This window comes from Prionailurus bengalensis, chromosome D1, assembly GCF_016509475.1.
Source record: "Prionailurus bengalensis isolate Pbe53 chromosome D1, Fcat_Pben_1.1_paternal_pri, whole genome shotgun sequence".
Taxonomy (NCBI): domain Eukaryota; kingdom Metazoa; phylum Chordata; class Mammalia; order Carnivora; family Felidae; genus Prionailurus; species Prionailurus bengalensis.
This window is the reverse complement of record NC_057346.1, coordinates 109,057,495-109,081,452: the sequence shown is the minus strand read 5'-3', so window position 1 is coordinate 109,081,452 and position 23,958 is coordinate 109,057,495. Positions and strand designations below refer to the sequence as shown.

Sequence of the window (23,958 nt, the reverse complement as noted above, 5' to 3'; positions counted from 1 at the left end):
TTCTTTAAAAACTTTTTTAACTCCAGGGGCACCTGCGTGGCTCACTTGAGTGTCTGACTTAGGCTCAGATTATGATCTTGCAGTTCGAGTTCAAGCCCCACATCGGGCTTGCTGCTGTCAGTGCACAGCCTGCTTTGGATCCTCTGTTCCCCTCTCTCTGCCCCTGTCCTGCTCATGCTCTCTCTCTCTCTCTCAAAAATAAATAAACATTTTAAAAAAACCCCAAAACTCTCCTGCCTTAAAAAAAAAGAAAGAATATAAAAATTTAACTCCAGTATAGTTAACATACAGTGTTGCCTTAGTTTCATGGGACAATTATTTTAGATTCTATTTATATGAAATATCTAGAATTGGCAGATTCATAGGAACAGAAAGTAGGGTAGAGGTCACCAGGGGCTGTGGGGGAGGGGAAATGGGAGTAACTAATGGATGTGGCTTGTCAGGGGCTATGAAAGAGATTTGGAAACAGTGGTGATGGTTGCACAACTTTGTGAATGTAATTAATGCCATCAAATTAAAGACTTAAAACTGGTTAAATGGCAGGTTTCACATCGTGCGTGTGTGTGTCCTCAATAAAAATTTTTTAAACATTTAAAAAAGGCCACAAAGCCAAGCAAAATGCCTCCTGGTCAAATTCAGCCTCCGCGATGAAATCTGACACAGGACCTGGAGGCAGGAGAGGCTGGGGGTGAGGGGAGAGTCTAGGATCCACAGGGTCAGAAGGATGAAGAACCAGCAGAGAATGGAAGAAGGGGAAACTGAGGCTTGAACTTGCCTCCAGCTGCCCACGTGGCCTGTAGCAGACACCAAGCCCCATCTTAACACTCTCCCCACCTCCGTCCTCATTGTCCCTGCCTCGTCCAGTCTTCCTCATCTGCACTGGCTTCCTCTGCTTTGACCTTTGGTCCGTCTTTCATTGGCCTGGCTGGTGACCCTTCTAGAACCTGGATCTGATCACGTGTCTCTTCTGCTTAAAATTCATCTGCAGCTCCCCACTGCCTCCGCTCAGCCTTGCAGGCAAAGCTGTTCCCAGCTGACTCCAACCTGCTTTTCGTGTTTCACAGTCCTCTCGTTCCCAAGCTCCGAGTTCCTTTATGTCCGTAGCCATTTTCGAATACCTTCCCTGTGGCAATTCATAAATGTTATTCCTAGTTTTCCCCACAACCCTGCAAGGTAGGTACCATTGACTCAGTTTTAGAGATGGGGAAACTGAGTCTCAAACAGGCTAGGTCACACTCAGGTCCATGCTCTTTGAGACATGTTGGCTCCTCTCTGTCATTTCTTCCCGGCCTCCCCGCCTTGGCTTATGCGCGAGCATAATAAGACTGTCAGCCCCTAGCAGCTGGTTGATGATGTCCAAGGACTAAAGGTCCCAAGGCTTCTTCTGACTCCTGTGGTGGCCACACTTCAGATAGACAGGCACCTTGGTGGACATTGTGACCTTAGTGCCAGGCCTGGCTGCTAAGGGTGGACACAGGCCACCCGCCAAGACCACAGCTTCCTGCTGCCTCCTCTCACCACCTCAGCCAGAAACACCAGATCCACAGGGCAATTTTCTGTCACCAAAATTTGCTAAGAGGTTGAGGGATTGCAGACGATGACAAAGCGGCCATCAGTCTCCTTTAGGAGGGCCCAAGCCAAGGTCCCTTATTTATTTTTTTATTTTTTGATTAACTAAACTCTACCCCCAACATGGGGCTAGAACTCATGGCCCTTAGATCAAGAGTCACATGCTCCGCTGACTGAGCCAGCCGGGCTTCCCGGAAGTCCCTTAAAAGAGGTTCTCTCGGGGTGCCTGGCTGGCTCAGTTGGTTGAGCGCCAGACTCTTGATCTTGACTCAGGTCATGATCTCAAGGTTCAGGGGATCGAGCCCCAAATCGGGCTCTGCACTGATGGCGTGACCGTGGGCTGGGCTGGAGACAAGGCAGCCATCAGCACTGTGGCCAGTGAAATGGATTGTGATCCTCTGACCTCTTTCTGGGATGCGGGGAAGGGATGGGGAGGCTGACAAAGCTGGGAGAGAGGCAGAGGCAGCCGCTGCTGGGGAGCTTGCGTGGAGCTTGCTCAGGATCACAGCACACTGTCCCTGTTGGGTCCCAGGCAGGAGGCGGGGCGGTGGGGGGAGGGGTGTCTCCTGGGATCCATCCAGGTCCCAGGAGCCTGGAGAGTGCAGTCTCAGATCCCTCGGTGCCCATTCTGGCCCCTCCCGCCCCATTTCCTGCCCCAGGGCCTGTGTGTGCCTTGGTCCTGCCTTCTCCCCCAGGGCCACCCCACACCCTGACCTGCCAGCCCAGAACTCCTCACCCCCTCAGCCTTCCCAGAAGAGCCATCCTGGTCCTCGGAGGTGGAGGGCGGTGGTGAGTTGGTCCTGGGGGCCTCAGATGGAGGAGACCAGGCGGGGAGCACACACACCCTCGGCCTTGGGGTTCACAGCTCCCCAGCTCTCCTCTTCTTCTCGAAGGATTGGATCGGATGGGGCCAGTTCATCTACATACGGCCCAAGGGAGGGGGAGAGCCCTTGAGAGCCCAGCCCCAGGTCCTCCAAGGGGGCGATGGAGGAGACCATGGAGGGGAGCACTCCTGGGGGAGGCCCTGGGTGCTTCAGCCCAACGTCTCTCCTCAGGACCACGGAGGGGAAGGGCCCGGAATGGGGAGCAGGAAGGAAGCAGAGACGCCACAGGGACTCGAACCCTGGCCCAGCAGCACCGGGCGTGCCACCACCAGCGCCTTTTGCTTTTTCCTGCTTGTTTTCTCACAGACTCAAAGGTGAAAAGCAAAACCTGAACGCGGCCATGGGCCGCGTCCAGTAAAAGAAACACCTGCGGCGGCTCCGGGCCCCCCTCCCTCCCAGGTTCCCCCTCGCTGCCCTGGCAGCCCTGTCAAAGGTGCAGCCAGGGGGACGCGTGTCCCCTTGGCCGCGTGGCCACATGTTTCCTGTTGTGCTGGATGCACATCCCAACTGCAGGAGCTCACGAAGTCCGACGGAAAACTGAACCACAAGTTATGGTCCTGCTCACTGTAGGGCAATGTCTTCGTATGTAGATGGAAATTTCCAAAAAGATCCTAAGAAATGGGAGAGGCCACCTCTCTGCAGTAGGGCTGGGATGAGTGAGGGGAGAAGGATTTTACTTTCATTTTATACCTTTTTCCATGGCTTGAATTTTTAACTCTATGCAGATGACTTTTATAATTAAAGGCAAAACTTTCAAGTTTTTCATCCAGAACAGGAAATCTAAGAACTAGAGGAAATTTCAAGCACCCCAGCCTAGCTCAAATGCCAGTGGTCCTCCGCATCTGCTGGGCCCCTGCTGTGTGGGGCCACACAGTCTAGCCCACCTGCCTGGCCTTCCGTCCTCGCTCTCTCCACCAGTGCCGGCTGTGAGGTCCTTCCTGCGAAGCTGCCACTGCTTGAAAACGAAGTCAGAAGCACAGTGTCCCCACCAGCCTCTGGCCCCGTGTCTGAGTTCCCCGAGAGGACGGTCTGAGTCACCAGGGCCCCAGAGACAGGAGGAACAGGAAGCGTACTCTGGACCCTGGGCCAGTTTACCTGCCCTGGGCCACCCTCCCCATCTGGGCCCCAAGCACCTGCTGCTCCCAGGCTGGGCTCTGCCTCCTGTGGGCCCACGGCGGGTCCAGTGGGAGCACCCCCAAGCTCTGCAGTCCTCATCCAGGAGTCCTGTCCTGGCCTCTCACGAGGGGAGGACTCCTGGACCCCTTCAGCCAGCCCTGAGGAGCCCAGTAGCCCTTCTCCAGCGGAGTCCAGAGGAGAAGGTGAGGCTCAGAGAGGACTGAGACCTGTTCAGCGTCACACCAGGCCAGGCTGACAACGGGTCCTCTCTACTAGTCCCGACGGATGCTCTGCAAGCACAGCCAGTCTCGTCTCTCTCTCTTTCTCTCTCTCTCTCTCTCTCTCTCTCTCTCTCTCTCTCACACACACACACACACACACACACACACACACACACACCAAGGTCTGGGGACCACTGGGTGAGCTCAGAGCCAGGTTTCCATCCCCCTCACCCATCTCCCTCACCTCTCCCCCACCTCCTCGCTTGCCCATCGCCCCTCCTTGCCTCTCGCCCGGCTTCAGCCCCCAAACACACCACAAAAGGCAGGCACTTACTTACTGCAGCAGGAAAGAGGAACCGTGCATAGCCATCTAAGTCCCAACCTGACGGAGGAACAAAGCTCTGACCTTAAAAGGCCTTAGAAATGGGGGGGGTAGTCAAAACACAGTCTGTAAGATGAGCAAAGAATTAATTCAACATGTTAGTGACAAGACCCTCAAGGTGTCTGCTTAAGGAAACTCAGAGAGTGACCTACACAGGGAAACGTGTCCCCAGTGAAAATTAAAATGGCTTCAAGGGAAAAATAAATAAATAAATAAAATAAAATGGCTTCAAGGAAGCACTCCCCACTTACAGTCAAAAACAGAAAAAATTGTGTTGGCAAGGCAGTGGGCAAAACAGGAGTGTATAACTGGCCCTTTCCGAACATCTGCACCCAGGGCAGTGAGCGAAGAGAAGCAAGCGATTCCTGCCCCTTGCCTCCGGCCAGGGGGACAACCAAGAGCAGCCTGGAGGTATAAAAGGGGATTTGCCCAAAGACGCCTGTGCCCGTGTAATTCAGGATTACAAAATGCTGGAACCAGCCCACGCAGAAGCCCACGAGGTGACAGTGGCAGGCTCACAGCCCGGAACACCCCAGAGAGCCTCAGCCAGAACAGGTGGATTATTTCAACACGAGTCGCTGTGTCTACAAGTGACAGTGTAGACACTGTGTCTACAACCTGAAGTGGAAGAAGCAAAATGGCTCCCGATCACAACTGTATGTACAACGAAGGCACGACACGGGCAGGAAACAGACGAGAGATGGAAAGACGGTTTCAAGGTTCAACAGTTGAAAATTCCAACACACAGGTACTTCATTCAACCCGCAAAGGAGGAGACAGTGAGGTGGGGGTGGGGAGGGGGTGGGCTCCCGTCGGCCCGGTCGGCACCCGGCACTCCACGCGGCAGGGCCGGACTCCACGCACCAAATACACTGCAGCGAAACACACAGAACAAAACTGGTGAGCAGTCTTGGGGGCAGTGGAGAGAACCACGCGTGGTGGGGAAAACGGAATCACACTTCGCATTACATAGGGACGTCGTGGCTTTGGACTGGACCCCAAACCGTCGAGAGGGCCGGACCCAACGTATGGAATGTGACAAAGAATACTTTCTCAAACGCCATGGAGCATTGATAAAAATAATCATACCTTAAGCAGTGAAGAAAGGGAGCCACAGATCCAAAAGGCAGAAATTGTACTGGGCGCTTCCTCAGGTAACCATTCATTAAAATAGAAATTGATTATAATAGTTAAAAAAAACCAAAACACAACCCTTCCAAAACCTCGGAAAATTTATGTTCAAATGATACATCAGAACTAAAACCAAAAAGCAAATAGGAAATGAGGACAATAAACTCTTTTCCCAAATACAGACGGGGAGCCTTCAGGTGCACCATGGGGCACCTCCTGAGTCCCCACCGCGGCCCGGCCGGCCCCACCTGCACTCCTAGCTCCAGCCAGTTTCCTTCACAGCTCAGAGGCTTTGCTCACGCCCTTCTCTCCGCCAGGAATGCTCTTCCTTACAGCCTCACCTACCTGTCAAGTGACAGCTCAAAGGTCTCCCCTGGGTTAGGGCTCTGTCTTCACCCTCAGGCTGCACTCCATCCCCGGTGGCCGTTGCCACACTGTGTTAACTCACCATCTATCTAGTCACCATCGGAGACCGGTCCCCCGGGAGAACGGGGGCACCACGGGAAGGCAGGGCCATTCATCTCACCTGCCTGTGTCTGTGGAGACCAGCTGAGTATCTGGACACCGAGGAGGCTGTTGGTTGGAGTGATCGTTAGAAACCGAACTGTGGACCGGAGCCACAGCAGTTGGCCGTTCCCCCCTGCAGAACGCCCCCCATGCTCCCGCTGGGCCCTGGCCACTAACTGGCCTCCATGCATCCTCCGGCGGCGGGGGTGGCGGGGGCGGGGAGGGGGCAGCAGTTGCCTCCCTTACGGAGGGTCCACGCGTCGGCGTTGGAGGGCTCTGTCCATGGTCACAGTGGGGCTAGAGCAGGACCGCCTCCTGCCACAGCCTCCCTGACCGCGCTCTGCCTCCCCCTCCTTCCGCACTAAGTATATAAGGCAAGACTGGAAAAAGAGGGACAAACAACATCCAAGGAGAGCACAAGAATTAATGAAGTAAAAGCAGAAATTAATAAATTACAACATGAAAGCAGAACTGGGTATTCTATCTAAAGCTGCTTCTTTGAAAAAACCAGTAAAATAGATTTCTCGAAAGTCTGTCAAAGATAAACTAGGAATAAAAAGTGAAAACTATTTTTTTTCCTTCCACCCCCAAAAACCATTGACAAGGATATTAAAATGCAAAAAAAAAAAAAAGCTCTACACTAATTTAAAAAGGCGATTTTCTTAGAAAACTGAATTCAAGCAAATTGACTTACAATGAAATAGAAATACGGACTAGCCTATAACTCAGGAAGACACTGGAAGTTCGCAAAGAACTTGGAATCTCCAAAAGGAAGTGGCAGCCCGGGCGGCGTTACCCAACACTCTGTGTCCAGTCAACTGTGCCAAGTGGGGAGGCTGACAGGGACCGGAAACAGCAGGGCCCCTCACTCCCAGCACCTGTGCCGTGTGACCCCTCATCTCAGCCTCACGCAAACCACGAGTTATGTTCTGACTTTATTTTTGTCCCCATTTTATTAAGGAAACAGGCTTCAAGTATTTTAGAAATGTGGCCAACGTCACGTGCTAAGTGGCAAAGCTGGGAACAGAAAGTCAGTTGTCCGGCTCAGAGGTCTGCTCTTTGCGGCTGCTCTTAAAAGCGTCTCTGCCTTTCCTGAGGTCCTGATACGGAAGCCTGCCTGACAACTCCCTGAAGCTGAAGTGGACCTTCTGATTCATTTCTGTGTTGGCGGAATAGAGCTCCAGGCCTGGGACCGGTGTGTTTCAGAAATCACAGGAGGCCATGATATTCCGTGATGCAATTAATCATGAGAGAATGAAAGGAGAAAAACTCGATGCTTGGGGGGGCAGCGGCGGCGGGGGGGGGGGGAATGCAGAAAAGACATCTGAATAAATCCATTATCTATTACTGGACACAAAAAACAAAACCAAACCTTCCAAGCACTCCAACGAGATGACCCCGGCACACATACCAGGTAGAACCCGCTGACGTTGCACAGGAAGGCGTGCTGCTCACCCACTTCACGCTACAGGATCGGAACACTCTTCTCTGCCCCCAAACCTTAATCATTCACACGACACCTGGACATTTTTTGCCGTATAACCAGTCCCAGTTTTTTTTTTTCCCTTAAATCAAGTTACTTTCGACATATAAATTTATTTTATGTCAAAGAACACTATCAAGAAAGTGGAAACACGACCCCCAGAAGGGAAAAACATGATAAGGCTCTAGTATCCAGAATACACAAAGAACTCTTAAAATTCAATAATGAGAAGATAAACACTCAATTAAAAAGGGGACAAAAGATCAGTATAGACAGTTCTCTAGAGAAGATCTACACATGGCCAACAAGCATATGGAAAGGTGCTAGACACAGTTAGTCATGAGAGAAGTGCAAATCAAAATCACAGGAGATACCACGTCACACCCATTAGGATGGCTATGATCAAAAAGCCAGAGGGGTGCCTGGCTGGCTTGGGTGGATGAGCATGCGACCCCGGGTTGGGAGTTCAAATCCTACACTGGGCATAGAGCTTATATAAACACACACACACACACACACACACACACACGCGCACACACAGCCAAATAAGAACAAGGGTTGAGGGTGTGGAGAAATCAGAAACCTCATCAATTAATGGCGAGAATGTAAAATGGTGCAGCTGCACTGGGAGACAGTTCTGCGGATCCTCAAAAAGTTAAGCACAGAGTTATCTGACCCAGCACTTCCACTGAGGCACACACCAATGACAATTTAAAACAAATTCAATAAAAAGTGCATAGAGATATTATTCATAATAGCCAAATGAGTGGAAACAACCCAAATGTCCCACAAATGACTGGATAAACAAAATGTGGTGTAGCCACACCAAGGGCGTATTCGGCCTCACAAAGGAGTCAAGTATTGTCACATGCTGCCACGTGAATGAAACTTGCAAACACTGTGCTAACTGAAGTAGGACGGACACAAAAGGACAAATGTATGATTCCCTTCGTAGGAGGAACCTAGAATAGGCAAATAGACAGAGAGTATAGTAAAGGTTATCAGGAACCAGGAGGAGGAACACCAACCTGCAGAAGCTGCTCGTGCTGTGTTCTTGCCAATCACTAGGTTGCCTCTGCCAAATCAACGTCACATGTACTTAACTCACATTCACATCTATTGCAAACAGACTTTGATCAGCTACAATAATGAAAATGCAGGAAAAAAAGCGGGGTGGGGGGGAACCGGGAGGAGGGAGGGAGGGAGGGATGGGAAGTTACTGTTTTATGGGGATCAGGCTTCTGTTTGGGAAAATGAAAAAGTCCTGGAAATGGGATGACAGTGATGGTTGGCAAAACACGGTGAACATACGAAAACCCACTGAATTGTACACGTTGACGGCATGAATCTTACAGTATGGGGGGGGGGCATTTCAACTAAAAAGAGAACATTTGCTCTTAAAAGGAAATGTTGTATTACCACCATAAATAGAAATCCAGCAATTTTCAAATACATGATAAAACAAATACGTGAATATTAAAATTTGAAGAGCTCTGTCAGCAGATCACTCCAGCTGAGGACCGTCAGGATGACAACCAATGGGCAGCCTGAAGTGTGCTGCTGGGGCTTGTGCACACCTGCCAGGGCCAGCCTGACCCCTCTCTATCCACTGACAGATCCCACCAGCGGATTGGGTGGGAACAAGACCACGATGCTCACAGCTCATTAGTGATTACAGCCAATGCCAGCAAGACAGGAGAGAAGCAAGAAAAACGGAATGAATCACATGGATGGCAGAACCATTAAAGATGACTCTTACTCTGAAACTCCAGTAGAACAGTGCTCACTCCGTGTCAGCAGAGCACTGAGCACAATGCCTCTTTATTTCATTAAAGCCTCATCCCACTTCTTAGTAGATAATATGATTATCCCTTCTTACAAGTGGAGAAACTGAGGCAGAGAGCTCGTGGCACAGAAAATAAATAAGGGGCAAGTCAAGCATGAGATCAGAGTCATCTGACTCAAAAGCCCTTTTAGCCTGGATGCTATATTGTCTTCCAATTGGCCTTAATAATCAGCCTATTTATGTCCGAAATAACGTATACCTATAAAACAAGTCTTATCACATACTACCACAACCAGGAATTTTAATGGAAAAATATATCTAACCACAACACAGAATATAACATATCTAGGAGCGAACTTCATAAATGTCCATAACTTGCCTAAGAGAGGGCTAAAATTTCTGAGGACACGAAAATCATCCAATCCTAAACGAACAGGGGGGGCCCGTTCCTACATGGAAAGTCTCAACGTCATAACATATCGATAAACATAACGCAATTCCAGTAAAAATCAGAGTACCTTAAAAAAGAATGCCAGGGGCTTGTATTACCACGTTTTACAATCAGATGTGATAAAGCTTAATATAATGAAAACACTGGACTGGCGGAGGAAAGATAGATCGGCGGAACAAACTAGAAAGTTCAGAAACATACTCAATTACATTAAAGGTACTTAGTACATAACTAACAAGTTTCAGATCAGTAGAGAAGGCATCATCCAGGAAGCGGCGCTGGGGAAATCAGCCATCTTGAATTAATTGGATTCTTACCTCACACTGTACAAACACCAACACGACTCCTAGACGGATTAAAGAGTTACGTCAAATGTCAAAAATGAAAGCACAAGGAAGCCAGTGGGAAATACAGCAGAACATCAAAGTATGAAACTATGGTCAAAATAACAGACTTGACAACAAAACTTAAAACCACTGGCAAGATGCAACAAGTAAATTTAAAAGGCAAATTACCACTTGAAAGCAACGCGGCAGCATCGCACGTCAACTTAAAAAAAAGAAAAAAAGGGCAAACTACAAACTTAAACAATGTTTTGTAATCATTCGAGGGTAAACGTCCTCCAGTGAAGAGTTCTCAGGAGATGAAAACATAACTGAGGCACAAGCAGTCACACACGTCGGCCAACAGAGTGTTCACTCAGCTTTACAGAATCACAAAGTGGAAACTGAACCACGGCGACACTGGAGTTTACCTTCTACTCAGCAAAGATAAAACCCCAAACGGCCAAGGCCGGGCTGCAGGGTACCACTGCGTCTGCAATGGGGCGGGGGCTGGGGGGGGGGCACTTCACAACCTGAGTCATAAAACCAGAAGCCCTAAAAGAAAACATTGATACATAAGTATATTTAAAACTCTGAACAGCAACATTCTAGCATGAAACACAAAAGCCAGATCAACGACAAAAAGGCAAGTATTTGCCGCATCAGTGACAAAGGGTTAATTGCTTCAATACATAAAAAGCTCTTGAAAATCTGTAAGTACACAGCCCAATAGAAATAGAACTCAAAACGACAATGAAATGCTATTTTTACTTCTCACATTGACAAGCAACCAAGTTTAAGTAAGAACAGTGTTGGTGAAGTGCGGGAAAATGTCAAGCGGAAGAACGGAACTACAGCGAGCATGGGCTGGCAGTACCCATCACATTCAGAAAGACACACAGACCATGACCCAGAAACCTTCCCCCAAAGGCACAGTTGCCCATATACACAAACAACCACATAGGCAGATACTCAGTATAGCCTTATACACCGTAAAAATTGCTAGAAACAATCTAATTGCTCCTCACAAGGGAAAATGGGTACATTTAAACACTGACTACCACACAGATGTGTTTCGAAAAGCCCAAGGTAGGCCAAAAAAGATAAGCGGTGAGCTCCTAGATGTACCGTTAACTGAACAGTCCAAAGTGCGAGACTGGATGTGGTGTGCCGGGGCCTCTGTAGTGAAATAGGTACACAGGATTATCCAGAAAGAAATTCAAGCAACTGGCCACAACTGCTGCCTCTGTGGGAAGGGAGGCTGGGGTTAGAGAAGGATGTCACTACATCCCCTTTACAGGGTTTGAGTTTTTTATATGTGCACATATCACTCTGAACGTTTTTTATACCTTGAAACAAACTGGAAGGAAACCGGCAGAGCCTCTGCCCTTGGGGTCAGCAGGAGGCAGAGGCAGGGCCTCGCTCTGACGCACAGACAGCTGGTCCCACAGCTGTTACATCGACAGAGGAGTCAAGGGGACAGCTACCACTCACCCCAGAAGCGAAGGGGGCAAGAATAAGGCTGCCAGGGATAGATCTGGGCCTTGTGGTTCCCAGCGTGAAGCTCCCCATGACCCTATTAGTCGAGTAGGAGACAGAGCAGGGCTCACACTTGTGCTCCTGGCCCTCGGGGGGGCCTCTGAGGGGAAGCACGTACTTAAAGGGGGAACCACAGGCAGCAGAGGGAGCAGACTGTGCCCCACCCGGATGCACGCCTTTTCCACTTGGGATTAGAAATGTTGACAGACAGATGCCAGGTAAGAAGATTTCAACAAGACCAAACACATAAGATATAATTAAAAGCCACATTCGGCGGATGTCACAACTGCTGTCCTAGAATAGTTTGTTTTTCAGCCTGCTTAGGAGAAAGAACGCCAGAAGTAGACTCAGAGTCTTGCTAGGTCTAAATAAGTCAGACGGTATCTGATGCTCAATTCTGGTACCGACAAGCAGTTGTAGAGACCGATCAATTTTAACTCAATTCCATAGCACATTACTCTACTTTGGCAGCAGAAACTCTCAACCCGCCTGACAAGATGGAGAATCCCAGATGGCACAGCTGCTGTGCTGTGCTGTCCTGGAGGGGCTGTGAATGCCTGGAGCTTCCTTAACAAACACACTTAGGTGGATTTTTTTTTTTTTTAAGTTATATGAAAAGAAAGCAAGTAAAGATAAATCCAGTATTTGGGATGGCGATTACGTTGGCCTAGAGATGGGGGCAGGGGGAGAAGATGACCACCCAGGTAGAAAAAGCTACTGTCTAACGTCCTAGGTTTTACACTGAACACAAGTCTCAGAAATGCTTACCACATTATTAAAAACACCAAGGAAGCAAATAAAAGAGAGCCATGTCATGTCACAAACCAAAGATTAACCCAGTTCTGTGTACTCAAGTTCCAACAAGGAGAGAATACTCTTGGCTTAAAGGAGCAGCATAGCCTCCAAATACTAGGTTTTCAAACATAGTAACAGTGATGGTCATTAAAATTTGCTGTATTTGACTAGAAACAACAGAAACTAGCGGCTAAAAATTCCAGAAACAGATTCAGGCAGATAATTAATTGCAAGACACTAATACTGACCTGGAGCAAAGCAAAATAGAATTCATTCAGTAAAAGTTTGACATTCCACTTTATGAGTACAATGCATCAATTTAGATTCACCCCTAAATTGGATTCATAACTCCTTAAACGGTGAAGACTACTCAGGAAACTGTAAGAGTACACAGACATTTAGCTACTAAAGAAAATGTAATCAGAAGCAAAATGAACAGACTTACTAATTATTATTAGACTTGGTAGATGGATGTTTCAAAAGTCCTTGTGTGATAGATACTTTTTGTACCAACAACAAAAGGGGAAAAAAAGGAGTACGTTTGACACTCGTAAGTGGCAAACGCTTACCTTCTGAACGGAACAAAGAATTTACGACCATTCTAGAACTCAGTGAGGAATTTCATACAGTAAGCGGGCAAAGAGGTAAAAGGCAGATGGTAAACCAAAGGGTAAAACGGACTAACCAGTAAGTTCAAAAACATGGATTAAGACTACCACAGCACTTTTAATAGTAGCAGTAAATACTTCATGACACTGGACTTGGCAATGACTTCTCGGACATGGCACCAAAAGCACAGGTAACGAAGGTAAAAAATAGATACGCTGGACTACATGAGGACTAAAAACTCCTGGGCATCAAAGGACGCAATCAACAGACTGAAAAGGCAGCCCACACAATGGGAGAAAATATTTCTAAGTCATCTATCTGATAAAGGGTTATTATTCAAAATATATTTTAAGAACTACAAGTCAATAACAATAAAAAATGATCCAGATTTTAAAATGGGCAAAGGACTTGAAAAGATATTTCCCTAAAGAAGCCATTCAAATGGCCAAGAACCTTATGAAAAGATGCTCAACATTACTAAGTATTAGGCAAATGCAAATCAAAACCACAACGAAACATCACCTCACACCCAACAGGATGGCTGCTATATAAAACAACAGAAAATAGCAAGTATTGGGGAGCATGTGGAAAACTGGGATTCTTGCGGACTGGTGGGAATGCAAGCTGGCGCAACCACTGTGGAAAACAGTATGGAGGTTCTTCAAAAAATTAAAAGTAGAATTACCATATGATCCAGCAATCCCACTTCGGGGTGTATCTCCAAAAGAAATAAAAGCAGGGTTTCAAAAGGTATTTGCACACCCATGTCCCCAGCAGCATCGTTCACAATAACCAAAAGGTGGATGCGACCCAGGTATTAATTGACAAGTGGTAAACAAAATGTGTTACATACATCTGATGGAACGTTCCGGCTCTTTTATTTTTTTAAAGTAAACTCCACACCCAACATGGGGCTCAAGCTCATAGACCTCAGATCAAAAGTTGCACACTCCAATGACTGAGCCAACCAGGTGCCCATTTCAGCTCTTCTAAAAAGGAAGAGAATTTTGACATATATAACACAGATGAACCTTGAGGATATTACGCCAAGTAAAATAAGCCAGTCACCAAAGACAAGTACCGTATGATTCTGTTTAACATGAGGTACCTAGAAAGGCCAAACTCCCAGAAACAGAGAAGGGTGGTTGCCAGGGGAGGGAGGGAGAAGGGAATGGGGAGTTTAGCAGGTACAGAGTTTCAGTTTTGCCAGATGAAAACGCCCCGGAGATTGGTTGCACGACAATATATCACGCTACTGAAATGTACACTTAAAAATGATTAAGATGATAAATTTTATGTTGTATTTTACAACTAAAAAAAAAGTTGTAACAAGAAAAATTGAAAATATCTGATGTCACCAACTACGCAGGGAAATGGATATACTCACAAGAGGGAAGTGTAAGCTTTCCGGAGAGTATCTGAGTCTGTGAAACTGTGCATACTCACCGAGCAGGCAAAGCCACACACACACCACATTCACAGAGATGCTCACAGCAGGCACAATCTAAAATAGTCAAGACGCTGCTTACTACTTAGGAGACGGCGTAAACATCCTATAGTATAAGCACCACGGGATACAATAATGCAGTTTTTCATTTGATCTTTTTTTGAGGTCATGGGCCTCTTCGGCAAGCTTATGCTTTTCACACACACACATATATATATATGTGTATATATATAAAATACACACCGTTTCTGAGCACTCACAGACCTCTAGAAGCCATCCATAGCATTCTTACGGAAGAATTAACAACCCTGAGAAAAAGCCACGTCCAATGTATTTGTGAACTCCACTGATACAGGGAAATGCAAATGAAAACAGAAATGCAAAATCAGAGCAGACCAGAATATGCACACTGATTGTCATCCAAGGCTCAGAGCAAGGCGGGCAGGGAGGGGGAACCAGGAGGTAGCGGTTGGACAGGAGGCTGGGTAATGAGAGGAAGGTGGCCCTGCAAACGCTCGATGAAGAGTAACCGTGTACCCAGGACACACGTTCACCTGGCGCCATTTCACAGAGGAGGGAAACAGGCTCGGCGGGTGGGGTTCAGTGACTTTCTCTAGTGCATAAAGCTTCCAAGTGGCCAGGTCGGGCAAACCCAGATCCATCCTTCGGCACCTGCTTTGGACACCTGCCCCCGGGGCTGGCGTTGCCATAGGTCCCAAACAGTTAGGATGCGGTAACGCAACCTCCATCATGGAGGCCCCCACTAGAAGACAATACCTGCCTGTCCCCAAGGTCTTCTCCAGTGAACTGTCCTATTGTGACAGCCGCGACTCTTCCACTCACTCATGTAGCCACAGGGCGGGGGACACCAGGAGGGGAGCAAGCTCTGGGGGGGCTCTGAGAGGACATCAGCCCCTACCCCCCACTGGCTGCACAATAAACTCCAGTTGTGGTATATGTTTAAGCATAAAAAATTAAGCCATAAGTGTCACAAGAAAATCCAGATTAATATTTATATACTTTTGGGGTGGGAGAGATCTAAGCAGAACACCAAATGCAGAAACTATAGCAAAAGGACCTCAGAAAAATGGTGCCACTCTTTCGTATGTCTGAAACACAATACACAAAATGAAAAGGTAATCTAAAAACCGGGAAAAGTATTTATGTTGAACATAGATTGTTAATATCCTTAATATGTGTTCCTACAAAACAACCAATAGGAAAATGAGCAATTAGTAAGCCCAAGTAACCCCCCCCCCCACACCACTGCAAATGGCCAATCCACAGACATTCTGTCTCAGTAGCAGTAAAGATCTAAGGTTTTTAGTATAGTAATACCTTGGAATACTGTAGAAAAGGGAAGACAAAGCCAGGCTTACCTCAATTATGAGAACATTAATTTAGAAAGTCCCTCTGGGAGGGCTATTTAGCACTATAAATGAACCTAAAGTCTTAAGTTTGACGTAGGCATTTCATATGTTCATATACCCCAAAGAAAGAATATCAGATGTGATCAAATGTGAGCTACAGGGAAGGTCATCATAGCTGTACTTCCTAAGAGAAAAAAAAAAAAAAAAAAAAAAACCTGGAAAATAATATCATCTAACTTAGATTGTTTAAATTGATATAGCCATATGATGGATTACATCACCACAAAAGATGCTTTAAGTGACAGGAAAAGATGTTCACTATATATTAAACGAAAGGAGTTGCAAAGCAATTTACAGCATAATCCCATTTTTGTAACAAAAAAATTGCATCTCATGCATAGGAAGAAAAAAACACTCTAGAAGCAAACATACCAATAACAGAAAATTACTGAGCATTTTGGTTTTTCTGTCTTATTTGTAAGCCTCATGATAAACCTTTTTTATACGTGAGAACTCAGTTAAGAGGTATTTAAAAGAGAGGGAAGGCGGCACAGAGCTGAGGGGCCTGCAGCAGAGAGCAGGCAGTGTCCTTACCCAGCAGGCCAGAAGGTGGCGGAGAGGACACCCACAAGAGCAAGGTCAAGGCCACACCCTCAGGGACATACACCTTTGCATCTTTTTATTTTTTGTTATTTTGCTACCTTCCTCTGCCCACTTCCAGACTGCAGGGGTGCAGTCTGTGTTAAATACGAACGCTTAAAACATACAAGTATCTGTAAGCCTGTTGGCATTTCATTTAATATCAGCATCACACAATAGAAAGCAGACCAGAGGTTAACATTTCCTCCAGACACTCAGCCACACAGAGCGGCATAAGAGGTCCTACAAGTCCCTTAATGTCCAAGGTCAGGAAGACAAACCAAGGGCAGCCGACAGAGTGGAAGAGGTGGTGGTTAGCGTCTGATCCCTTTTGTAAGGAGAGCCACTTAGACAGTTCCGACTATGCCCAACCTGGGCACAGAGAGGCCTCAACCCATACTTACTCTTAGGCTATTTTCCTTTTTCAATGAACTTCCAAACGCAACTTTTGCTATCCTTGTGCCCCCATTACTTTGATCTTGCACCAGATCACCATTTTCTACTTAATGAATTTCATTGTGTCATCCACTGCCTGTGCGAGTTCCGAGAGAAGGCCGAGTTCAGATCTATGCACTAGAAGGCAAAATGATTAGCAAAATCATCAACACGGTCATTCACACCTGCAGCCCATTCACTTGATGGGAGAGTAATTGTGGGTGAAGAACAGGCAGAAAGCTCCTTTTTCACAGACCATCTCAGGAGCCCCTGGATTGGGTGGAGGCTAGGAGGCCTGAGCTTCAGCTGCCTGCTGTCTGCCAATACCAACCATTGGGTGCCAATCACACCCTTATGGAAATCCTCTATCAGCCAACATAGTTGCTAGGAAACACTGCCATTTAGAAAAACATTTATAGCAGTTACCTTCAAGGTTGGAAGCAAGAGTTTTGTAGTCAGCATATAAAAAACAAGAAGAAACTAGTTCTGAAAAGAGAGCAGGGCAGCTGGAGGAGGGCTGGGGTAAAAAGCAAAGAGAAGGGAAGGGGTAAGATAGGAAAGGAGACCTAGATTGTTCTACAGGGATGGAGGACCAGAGCGGTGAGCAGGGAGAGGATCCTGAAACTTGCACACAGCCGTGCCCACTCTCAGCAGAGCCTTTAGCCTGTCCCACACCCCCCACCCCTGCCCGGCCACGTCCTCCTCCCCAGCACCCATCTCCAGTTTCTCAGTAGCAGACACATGAGGGTTTACCAGGACCCTAGACGCAGGCCACCTAGACACAAGAGGGAGGACAATAGCCAGTCCCATGCCTGCTCTTGGAGGAATTCTTCAGGCCACGCTCTCCCACCCCTTTGTTTTGGTCACAGACCTAGCCTGTCCCATCTCCTCTCCCCTTCCAAGGTAAACTTCCCTTTCGGCTCCCTTGCAAACTAAAGCCTTAGCGGAGGTTGGCAAGGGTTTCTATCCTGAGCCCAAAGTTTTGCCTCCTGCGAGGCAAAACCTTTGGGCCCAAGAGTAAATACACAACAGCAGTGTGAGGACTTTGCTCCCAGGATGAGCCTCCTGCCACTTCCCCACCCAGGACAGTCAATTTAGACACATGAGACAAACTATGGATTCCAAGAGCTTCTGCTCACACTCTGTTTAACCTTGGCCTGCTCCACAGAGCAGGTGCACAATCGAGCCCAAACTCATGTCACTTACCAAACCAATAAAGCCAAACCAAGTCTTTGGTACTAAAGATGAGAATTGTGTTTAGATTCGAGTCCAAAATACATTCCAGCTCCCCCAAACCACAAGTACAGAAAACACAGAACACGTGTCTGTTGTATTCTTCAGACGGTCTCCCTTCAGCAAAGGGAATGATAGGTCCCCTTTCCAAGGATACCATTTGGAAATCTAACCAGTTAAAGTTCCAGGATATTAAAGTACTCGCCCAGGACCTTGACACTGACCTTCACCGGCTGGGTGGTTCAGCATCAGTTTGCACGACTATTAGACACTCCCTACGGTGAGCTGAGCCCCCATTCCTGTCCACCAGGCTGCAGACCATTGAGGACACATTTTATTTGAAGTTACTACACACTCCACTAAGTGACCTCAATTATTTAAAGCAAATAATGAACAGCAAATCTAGGCCTCAATCTATAAGAAGATGATACATCCAACTTCATTATCAAGATAACTTGTTTACAGAAAAGATAAAGGTCGAAAAACATAAGATAGCAATACAAATTAAAGAGTTTTAGAACTCAAACCTTTATTTGTGCTGTAAAGAAAACGATTAGTAATCATGTACACGATGCAACAGAAGACTAGTTCTCAGCACAGAGCAACACAGAAGTACTTTACGCAGTGTAACAGCTTCCATTTCACAACAGCATACACAAACACATTTCCCCATATGCGCATGACTAATAAATTCTGAGGACAGGAATTACATCATACCCAAGTCATGATGAAAAGCTGAACGATACCAACATATTTTTAAACATTAAAAAAGAACCCATAAGACAAAAATCCCAGAAGCAAAAGGTATTGGGGATTTTAAATTTTTAGTGAAATCCAAGGTGAGAGGCCAGGAGAAAGAGCTACCGGTATTACTTTACCAACTCCCTGGATGCATCTCAGAAACACGTAATCATAAACGGTTTTCTTGTCTTTCCCTGAATTCTTAAAAACAGACCACATCGAGCAAAGGCTCCCCGCTCCCCCCACCACCATTTTGCCTGTTCCCCAAACTGATTTTGGCTGAGAGTTGCTCCAGTGCTGGATCAATCTGAAAAGCACAAATGTTCAAACTAAATTTAGAATCGATTCACTCAACCTTTGCAAGGCTACATGGATTGTTTGCTACTATATATCACGGTAATTTTACAGTGACCATAAAAAGGTTATTCTGTTACAAAAACTAACAGCAAAAATTTTTACTGCTATTAATACGGACCACAAAGGCAAGAGATGTGTTTGAGACATAAGATTCCTATCATTGCACGTTCACTTTGCTCAGAATTTTCAACCACGACATCTCAGTAAATAGAAATGCTCCAAACCCCAAAGAGTACATCTAATCTCAAGTGCACACCACAATTTTAAACTTCAATACTTTAAAAGCTCACAATTTGCACATTTAAAGTCCTTTCTAAGACTTACAGCTCCCCAACACCCGCACACCTTCATGTAAACCACTGAGAAAGCTCATGGCGCAGCAAAGGCTAGTGAGCACTCTGCCGACGGGGACTCCTGCCACCCAGCTTTCATGGGACTTGTACTCATGTTCAGTTGTCCTCCCTCCCTCCCACCTTGCAGCAAGGCAAAACAATTTTAGCTTCTTTCTGAAAGTTTTGAAGCAATCTTTTGTGCTTTCTAAGCACAATGTAACTAGCACTAACAACTTAGTAGCGTTAACTAGTATCTTCCTCTGTGAGTCGATTACCTTCCCCAGAATTTTACCTTTTGCCGGAATTCCCTTCCAACCCCCATTCCCTACCACCCCTACCCTCTGCAACATATACGGTATCAACCCAACCCTCTCCCTTTCCTCACCCCCACCCCTCCCAGTACCAATGCCAACGTGTACCACTCCAACTGTCACCCCTGCCAGGACCGATGCCAAGGTGTGCCCCCCGACCCTCACACCTCAGTTGGGTCCTCCCATTTGAAGTTTACTTTCAAATTAAATCAAGCAAAATCCACATCAACAAATACATAGAAGCATCAAAGATCACTGGTAGTCCCCCAACCATTTCCCTCACTTAGTCATCTGTGATGCAATCAGAATGCCCAAAGACCTGCCATTTCTAACAGAATTTGGCCACAACCAACTTGTACCCACCCCCGGACTGTAGCATAACACGACGCCACCCCACACCCCCACCCCCTTCAGTTTGCCAGTAGGCTTCATTGAAGTATTTGCTCAAGGCATTTCAAATGTGAACACTTTCCCCAGACACAGGTTAGACCATCACACTAATTCCTCCAACCAGCGTGCAGGCAGGCAGGCGCGTGGGTGGGTAGGCGAACGAGTCACTGGGCTCCATCTGCAAGATTCATCTACAAGGCATGACTCTGCGTGGTGGCACGTTAGAACGTCCTACAGCTTAAGAATCTTCTTGAAGCCATGTTCGTAGCACAGAACTAGCAAAGACCGAAGGCTCAATTTAGAAGACGCAGCATCTGAAAACCTCCGCCCCGGAAAAGGAGGGGTGCCTGGGGGTTGGTGCTCCGGGATCAAACATTCAAAGCAACAGATCTGCTGATGGCCCGATGCATCTGCTTTGGACTTTGAATGATTGCCCCCTCATGAGCTCATCTGAAAACCTGAAATGGTGGCCTCCTGAACACAGGGCTTCCTGAGCAAGGCCTGGAAACAGGACACTGGAGAAGCTTCCACCTCCCAAGCCTCTGGAAATTCAATCTGCAGACATCAACTTAGGCGGGCTCTCTCCTTCAGGGTCTCCCCTCCTGCACTGCTACGACTCACACTGGCCATGGGCTCCATTTCTCCTGGTGCCATCTGATCACCACGATGAACACTATAGTAACAAACCATGGTCCATGAGGCATTTCGTCACTTTCAGCTGGTGCCATCGCTGCGGGCCCACCCAAGGGTACACATTCAGTCCCCACCCTCTCCGCAGGCAAGCAAGACCACCCCACCCCACCCCGCGTCTCAGCAGGGCGTGCCTCTCCTCCTCCACGATTACCGACGTAACCGAACTTCTCAAGGCCGTTGCCAACTTTCCCAGGCTTACCAGGTTACCAGAAGCAATGTTTTAAAACGAATGGATAACCTCGAGAGAGTTAAAGGGAGGAGGAAGGGCAGAGGGAGCTCACAGAAGAAGTTAGCACGGAACCTAGAGGAAAAGTCCAAAGGGGAGCACTGCCACCTGGAAAATAAAGCTCGGGTCAATTTTGTCCCCAGACACACAAATATCCTGCCTCAGCAGCCCCAGCCTGCCAGGCGTCAGGCGCCACACCAGTAACCGCTTTGATGGCACCCTACCTCCTCAATCACTCCTGAGACCACCCTTACCTCCGACAAAGGGTCTGACCTCACACCCAGACCTGGGGTTCACCAGGCTGGGCACGGCCTGGACCCTGTCCCAGGCCGAACCAAAATTACATACCACCCTGGGCCAGAGCTGTCAGGCCCGCGAAGCTAAGTTCAGTATCCACAAGACCAGGCCTCATCCCCACGCGGGTTCACAACCCTCTGAAAAAAAAGGGGGCTGCTGACATTGACGAGCTCGAGGTCTGCCCTCCCAGCCCTCCTGGGGCCCTGCACCCCACTGCCTGCCTTCCTGATCATGCTCAGGGAGCCAAATGCCCAATTCCGCTTCCTCTCCAGTAAGGGCGTTGAGATCCTGTTCTCCCCCTGCTTCTAACTTCTTTCCTCCTCCCACACAAGCCAGGGCACGGGGCTCGCTCGGCCCACGCAGGAGCGGTGCCCTCCTAGAGGCCAAGTTCCCGTTCTCCAGAAGGAAGCGACAGCCAGGGCTAAAGGGCTGTCCTCCCCTGGGTCGCTGCGGGGACCTTCAACGCAGCTCTCCCCACCACAGGTTCCCCAAGATCTCGTTTCCTCTTTAACCTTTCTTAGTCTCACGCCCCGCCCCCCTCGAGTCTCATCTAAGCCTGTCATCTCCCCCATCTGCCCCCTGAGGCCCTGAGCTGGCCACTTCCTCCCCCACCACTACGGCCAAGCCGGCGGCCCTCCCTGTCGCTAACTCCTGATGGACAGGCCACAACTTTTGCTTTTATAGCCCCGGGCCGCATCACTCGGGGCACGGCTCAACGGGACGATTCCTCCACCGCCACGCGAGGGGAAAAAAAGTCCCTCCCTGACCTTGCCCAGGGAGACGACTCGGGGCGGGTCTCGGTCTCCCGGGGCGTCCACCACCTGGATTCCTCAGTTGTCCCCGCCTCCCCTTTAGCAGTGCCTCGTGACACGAAGATAGATTTCAAGGTCATATTTGGGAAGAGGAATCCGCGGGGGAGCGTCCCCTTTTTCTTTTCGGAGGACGAGGGAGTAGGAACACCCTTCCCTGAGAGACCGGGCAGTGTCGGGGGGAGTTGGCGGGCTGGGGCCGCATTCCCGAGGGGGCCAAAGCAAACGCCGGGTCTTCTTAGGTCGCCCCGGCCCGCATAAGCCCGAAAGAAGGGCCGGCAGAGCGCCTGGAAAATTCCAGGCGGCGGCGGAGGGATCTCTGCAGAGGGCGCATCACCTCGGGCGGTGGCGGCGGAGCGCGGCCGCGTGACTCCTCGGGCGGCGGCTCGGCCGCGTGAGCGCCGGTGACGTCAGCGCCGAGGCGCGCGGGTGGGGGCGGGGCGGCCGGAGCCCCCAGGCGGCCGAACTCGGGACATTTCTGAGGGGTGCGGGGGCTGCCCGCCTGTTGGCGACCAGCCGTCCCTCGCAGAAGCGCACGCGGAGCTGCGCCTGGTAGCTTCTCTGGTTGAGAAACCCCGCCGTGGGGTCGTTGTGTTAGGAACGGTTGGGGGGCAAGTTGATTAAAACGTTAATGCCCCGCGATGTTCCTGCGTGGTGGCTTGTAGGGAATGCGTTACGGCTTTGCTATTTTGTCCCCAAGGGGCTGACGGTTTGAGGTGTTCCGTAAGAAAACCACGCCTGGGATAGGCTACTGAATGATTTTTCATAATGCATTAAGGGGAAATCAGTAATTGCCAAACGATGAAATCAAAATCTTGCCAGTGCAGAAAACAGTATACAACTGCGTGGCTGTAAGACCGTTTTACTTCTGGATTGGGAGGCGGGGAAGAAGGGAGACTTTGGGGAAAAAAACTGCATTTATCCAGGGTAGTTTGCAGCCTGTGATGGGGCCCAGGGAGCCTGTTTGATGGCTTGGGGTCACTGCCTGCTGGCTGCCCACGTCGAGCAGGCCTCCGACGTGGGTCTTCTAGAGCAGAGGCAAAGGAACCCGCTGGACTTACGATCCCCTCTGCCAAGGCCCGGCGGACCCAGGCCTGAGCGCTGGGTCAGGCTTTTGCAAGGGACGGGTGGTATCTCGCTGCCAGGGTGAGGGAGAATCACAGCTCGAGACCCCCTGTACCCTCCGTTCAGACCTTGCCCCCTGAAGTACATAGAGTGGAAGGAGGACCGTGTGGTCAGGTTAACCACAAGCGAGGATGGCTCCTTAGACCAACTCCGTCCCGGAAAGCCTCCTCCCAGGGTAACCACCCGCGCCCCAAACAAAACATTCCCTGACGACGGGCTCCTTTGGCAACTGGGAGGAAACTGCGGAAGATTTCTTCCCCAGCCTCAGTGAGATGGCATCTGCAGATGGGCCCCTCCTTGTGGTTCTTGCAAAACTCATCTCATGACTCTCATGTGACCGTCAGCATTGATGACTGAGTTTGTGGCAAGCCCGGGCTTGTTCCCCAACGGCTGCTTAGCCGAGCTCCTCCGTCCGGGAAAGATTCTGGCCTCTCACCTTTCCTCGAGATCTGCCCCCGCAGCCTTGTCCCGGCAACATTTCCAGGGGTCGATTGGAGAGACCTGGCCTGAGAGAACAGTGTGGGAAGAGAGAACTGCCAGTCAGGATGTTTTAGAAAGCTGTACAGCGTGAATAATACCAAGCAGATTCCTTTCCTGCCGCGTCACAGTACCAGGCTGTGGGGTCAGCCCTTTATTTATCTACAAGGTGCCTGAGAGGTGGTAGTCACCGCTGTGTCGTTGCTTCCTGGGCCCAGCCTGAAAGCTTAGCTTGCTTTTCTCCACCTCTGGTCTAAGAATCGCCCTCATTCACACAGAT

The 23,958-nt window shown here is 48.7% G+C and overlaps 1 long non-coding RNA gene across 2 annotated transcripts; it reads right to left on the bottom strand.

Annotated features, from left to right (window-relative positions):
* Window positions 1-2,729: 2,729 nt before the first annotated feature.
* LOC122484014 lies at window positions 2,730-23,630 on the bottom strand. 2 transcript variants are annotated; one of them, XR_006297518.1, is made up of 3 exons: window positions 3,587-21,915; window positions 3,338-3,408; window positions 2,730-3,100 (listed from the first exon to the last, which is right to left on the bottom strand). It is a non-coding gene; the product is annotated as an uncharacterized LOC122484014 (long non-coding RNA). The 2 variants fall into 2 exon arrangements; XR_006297517.1 differs by having other exon boundaries at window positions 3,338-23,630.
* Between the last annotated feature and the right edge of the window lie 328 nt (window positions 23,631-23,958).